The sequence below is a fragment of the Rhagoletis pomonella genome, unplaced genomic scaffold, assembly GCF_013731165.1.
Source record: "Rhagoletis pomonella isolate Grant_MI unplaced genomic scaffold, Rhpom_1.0 Rhpom_scaffold_00004, whole genome shotgun sequence".
Taxonomy (NCBI): Eukaryota; Metazoa; Arthropoda; class Insecta; order Diptera; family Tephritidae; genus Rhagoletis; species Rhagoletis pomonella.
In genome coordinates this window covers 39,077,766-39,083,577 of record NW_023458558.1, presented here as the reverse complement: position 1 = coordinate 39,083,577, position 5,812 = coordinate 39,077,766, and positions in this window count along the sequence as shown.

The following is a 5,812-nucleotide window of genomic DNA, read 5'->3' as shown; positions in this document are numbered from 1 at the left end:
TCAGCGTTTTTAATATTTTCTTTATTTATACTTTTTATAAATTATAGTTTTTACAATTTAAAAAATAACTACGTTTCTTGTTGGAACGTTGAATGTTGACGAATTCACTATTTTGACGAACGCGGCGAACACCAAATCGATGCAAAAGTTTTAGTAGACGGGCCTTAATACTCATAGAACGTACAAAAGATAACCAAAGTAGCACCTCAAATTTGTAATCACCTTGACTTAGATCAAGGCTGTCTAAACTGCGGCCCGTGGGAGTAGGTGGTATCACCCTGATCCGTATTGCTGTACCGGTGGCACGCATACTCCGTTTACCTGCCGCGGTACTCGACGAAACGGCGCATTTTCCATTCCTTACTAAACTAAATCAGCTATTTAGTATCTAAATTACATTGTACTACAATGTTCTTCCCCTTCGATTAGGGTAAAAAACGAACTAAATATGTACCTCGCTTTCAGTGCCTCCTACGTTTCTTGAAAATTGTAATTATATACTTTTAATTTTTTTTTTTAAATATTTTAAGTGTTCATGCGGCGCGGGCCCCTATGTAGCCTGTGCTTAAATCCGGCCCTGAATGGATGTATGTATACATCAATGAAACTCGTATTTCATCAATAATTAGGTGTAATGAAGTTCTTCGGCCTTATTTTCCAATGTTTCTTCTCTCGGCGCTATTTTTCTAGCTGAGTCCAATAAAGCAAGGTAATTGTTTCTTTTCTGTGCGAACTGGTTCCTCTTGGTAATGCCAAGTGAAATCAGTTTCTATTCCACTTGGCATTTGCCTCGGAGGGCAGGACTTCCTATTAGTGGGCAATAAGTTGAACAATTTCAGGGCTGGAGCGTATGTATCCACTCATACAATATGAACAAGACCCCGGCCACTGTACTGTGCTGGACTATGCCTAAATCTTATTACTTTAAACGAGCAATTCTTGTACATATATAGGTACATACACTTATGTGGTCAGCTCATTAAGTCAAGTGACATTTTGATCAGTTTGGGCTATTTTTCTTTCGTTTATTTAATTTTTATATTTTTTTATAAAAGTCTAGTACTTTATCTAACCAGCGCCAAATAATTCCCCACCTCAAACTTTGTACAAAAATTATGAAAATTCAACAAACTTTAATATTTTCACCCGAAAATTTTAAACTTTTTATTCCGAACTTTAAGAGAACACAAACGGCGTAACGCAAATTTGTCTTATTTCCCAATTGACTGTGAAATAACACAAATTTGCTTTATTTCATTTCTCATTTAGCAATATGACCAACTTTTAAACTTAACAATTGAGTAATAAAGCAAAATAGTACACATAGGTAGTCCCAGTGCAAAACTCGGATTTTGGTATTATTTCCCATTTAAAGTGAAATAAAGCAAATTTTTCGTTATTGCCCGTAAGCGAACACAAAGCTCCAATAAGGGGTGAATTTGGTTTTTCTTCAGTCTTATGTTGATTCTTGCGCCCGTACACATGTATATGTACATAAGTAAATACTTTCATATTCAAAGATGTTTTCTTTTCCAGAAAAAATGTTACCTTTTCATTGCCATATTGTTGCTGCATGAGCAGGTCGGGCAATGGGATTTGTTTTTAGAAAATAAAAAACCATCAATTTGAATTTATTTTCTATTCCTTTTTATTTTTGTCTAAGAACAAAAATTATTTTGATTTATGGTGTTTTCATTTCTACCAAAAAATATTGCCCTTTGATTGTCCCTTTTCCTTTTTGTGTTCGATTCTATAATGAAGGCAAGGGGTGAAAAATGTTGTGTTCGTTTCTTATAATGGGTAGGTTCAGAAGGCGCAGCAGTTGAGTGATCAGTTATCGTAATGCGTCTTCTGAACGCCTTGATACGTTAGCTGTCAAATTCAACAACATACAACATGTTGTCTCAAATGATCAGAAAAAAATTACGATCATCTAACACGCAACTGTTCAGTTGATCAGAAGTACACAACAACGCGTTCAGAAGGTACAATCGCAACAGTTACTGAGCTGTCGCGCCTTCTGAACGTGCCCAATGTCACAATCTTGTAAGGCAAAAAAGGCCCTTTCTCTCCCCCTTTTTTCAGGCGGGATGTTTGCCCTGGAAATCAGATGGTTGCTTAATACGACAATATTATAAATTGCGTCAGATAGACCACGACAAGGCAAGGCAACATTTTTTGGTAGAAACGAAATCACCAATAGATAGCAGCAATATCAGTTTTATAAATTTGAATTTAAATATTATTTTTACGACATTCCCATAATCGGATATCTCTCATAGGCGGGCAGCCAGCCGCGTGCTCCAAGACAGATACACGTTTGCAGTCGCACTTACTGTTGAACAGACTACACTGTTTCCAATGAGCCCTTAAACCGAATAGGTCGAAGTAGCTAGCCCAAACCTCCGTCTCTTTCTGTCTTGACCCAAAACTGCACAATAGGTTGGTTGGTTACCGCATCTCGTATTGTGCAGAGGGACCGAATGGGAACGGAAAGAGTCGAGATTGAGTTTGGTTGTGCAACTTTAACTGCATATCAGGGATGGAAGATAAAATTTAAAAATCTTATTAATTTGAAGGAAAAATTTTACCAAATAGATGGCATAACTACACGTTGCGTCTGACTCGCGAGCCGGTTTGGATCTGTTAATGAAAATTAAATATGTGTTATGTGCATACATTTTGGTACACATTTCACATCTCGTCTGCATAGCAGTATGAAAATTCAAAGGAAAACTGCCTTTACCATGCCATGCCTAATTTTTGTGATTCGCCTTAACTTATTCGTTAAGCTCTGTTGAAATTGGAAGAACTGTTCGAGACTTAGTTTTAGACAAGTTGAAACATTCTCGTGCGTCAAGAGTATTGTACCTGTGTACTACCACTTCTACTTATGTAAATCAATCGGCATCCTTTTATTAGTTTCATTCAAAAATTGTATGGAATTTATTATTTCCATATCACAGACATATTACCTCAGCTTTTTTAAGAAACTAGGGTTTAAACCCCATACTCAACCGGCAAAGAAATGTATGTTTTGCTGACAATGCGTTTTTGTATCACTAGGGAAAACGATTGCGATTTTCGTTTATTTATAATTTGATAACCGGCATGTTACACAGGTCACAGACACACCTTCCCCAACGCAAATCTTGTAATCAATATGAACCACTCAATGTAGCTGAAGGGCGTGTTTTTGTTGATGTACCATCTTAACTTTACCGAACTTAAGGGCAAGGTCTTTATTATCATTATTTTTTGTATGTATATATTTGTGTTTATATGAAGTTATGTTTATGTACATACATACATACATATTTAAGTAGAATAATAATAATCTACCAAAAAGTCACAAAAATCTCGTCCTTCGTGCCAACACTGTACTCACAGAATCACTTTCAGCTCATGGTTTTCCATTAAGGCTCTAAAACTTAGTTTAAGTGCCTGTTAAGTTAATTGCTTTTTAATTATTGAATTAGATGATTTCATTTTGTAGCCGCCAACTGGCATCTACCACAGCCGCACTTACATAGTTATAAAATACCAACTGTACGAAACAACTTTTCTTTTAAAATTTCATGGAAAGTATGTATATACGAGTAGGTATGTAGAAATTCGGGCTGAGAGTTCTATCCATATTTTTCGACTATACGAATAAAATTCCGAACATTCGAATAGTGTATATGTAGATATCCAGATATCCGAATATTCGAAGCTAATAATTAGCACTAAAATAAAAATAAAATGCTCTATTATTTACATATTTTGCAACTCGATAGAGTCAGTAATTTCGAGAACAATTTTACGAATCTGTTCAAATATTTTTTGGAATATTAGGATATCCGGAAAACAAAATTGGCGAATACTAACCGTATATCCAGATATCCCTACTATACATAGTACACGAATATCCGAACCAGAGATGTTTCGAATATTTGCATTCGCATTCGTTATGCGAATGATTCGCAGCATTTTACGCAGTCGCATTCGCATTCACATCAAATGATATGAATTTTTTACGAATGCGAATTCATACATGGGCAGAGAGTTCACTCTAATATTGTTGAAATGGCACTAGGTCTGTCTAACCAGGGTGCGGACCATAACCAGCTTTTAGCTTCAGCCACTAAACGGTTAAGTAGTATATCAAGCAACATTGATGGGCCTTCAACAAGTACTGCTGAAAGTCTTATAAGCAACCTAGCAATAATTTTGGATTCCTCCAGCGAAAGCGAAGGCTCGGATGTAGAATCTGGAGACGTTAAAAAACTTGAAATTAAAGCTCAATTGAAGGCCTATCTTAAAGAAAAACGAGCTCATCTCGGTGAAAATCCTCTCCGACTGGTGGAAAATTAAACTATAATACGACAATTGACAGATCTGGCCCGCAAATATTTGAGCGGTCCACCGGCCAGCGTTCCAAGTGAGCAATTCTTCAGTGCAGCGGGCCTTATATACGAGCCTCTAAGAAATCGCCACATGGGAGAAAAGGCAGCAAAATTACTTTTTTGAAATATAATATGCCCCTTTTGAACTTTGTTTCGTTCTTGTTTTCGTTCGTTCAATGTTCTAGTAATTTACAAATTTTTTAAGTAATAAAACAAACTCAGAGCGTGTAGTCCATACGCGCGGAAGAAGTGAAACTTAATAGAGGAAATGCCAGAAAGAAAGAAATGTGCGATATACATACACATGTACATATTTTCTAACACACAAAAAACATATTTTTTTTTAACGACCTTTAATTTTTTATTATAACCAACTGAAAAGTTAAATTATTATTTGTGGCTGACAAAACATCCATATCTACAGTATTAACTAGTAGATTGTGGTAACTAAAGAAAGATATGAAACGTTTTATTTCAATATTTTTAATATTTCTGGAAAAACCCGCATCAATGGTAGCCGCTCCTTAGGTTGTTGGGTCATTTCTACTATTAACCATTTCCAGTAAAAATTTTTCTTTAAAAAATTTGGTCAGTTCATCAGATTTAGCCAGCGAAACGCTGACATTGATCTCCTGCGAGAATTACAGGTAGATCATAACAGTCTACTTATCTTTATCTTCATCTTAATCATTTATCTTCTTCTTCATCTCCATCATCTTCATCTTCATCTTCATCTTCATCTTCATCTTCATCTTCATCTTATCTTTATATTTGTTTTTGATTATATTCTTGTCTTTGCATTAGTCTTTTCCCGCCCAATTGGCGTTTAACGCAGCCATTCGTTTTCTATACCCGTCATATGCTACCTGTACCGTGACGTTAAATATTTATCGCAAACATAACGGAGCTATAATAATAAGATTTGCTTCAATAATTTGAGTTTAAATTTTTAAACAGGTGGCCACCCTCTTCAGGCACCTCAAAAATATTTTAATTGTGTTTCTGTAAGCTCTTTCTGTACTGTATAGTATTTTAAGCGTAAGACTTTTGTATAATTTAACTAAATTTTACTTTTGAAACTGGTGACAACCCTCCTACATTTAGCTAGAAAATACAACTTATTCAAAACCATTTCTTTTGATACCCATATTGGGATAATTCGTTTAACTTAATAAATAATTTGGATTTGATTTTCGTATATATGGCCACCCTTTAAAAGACTAAAACCATACTGCACAGCTGCAGGTCAAGCGCTTTCATGTGACACCTCATTTTTGAAAATCGTACGAACGATACAGATTTTATGACTTGATGTTAAATATTTTACGCAACCCTCTGCGGCAGAGAAATTTTGAATTCGATTTTCTAACATGTGGCAACTCCTTTCATGGAACTAAAGCTACGTTGCACATCCGAAGGACAAG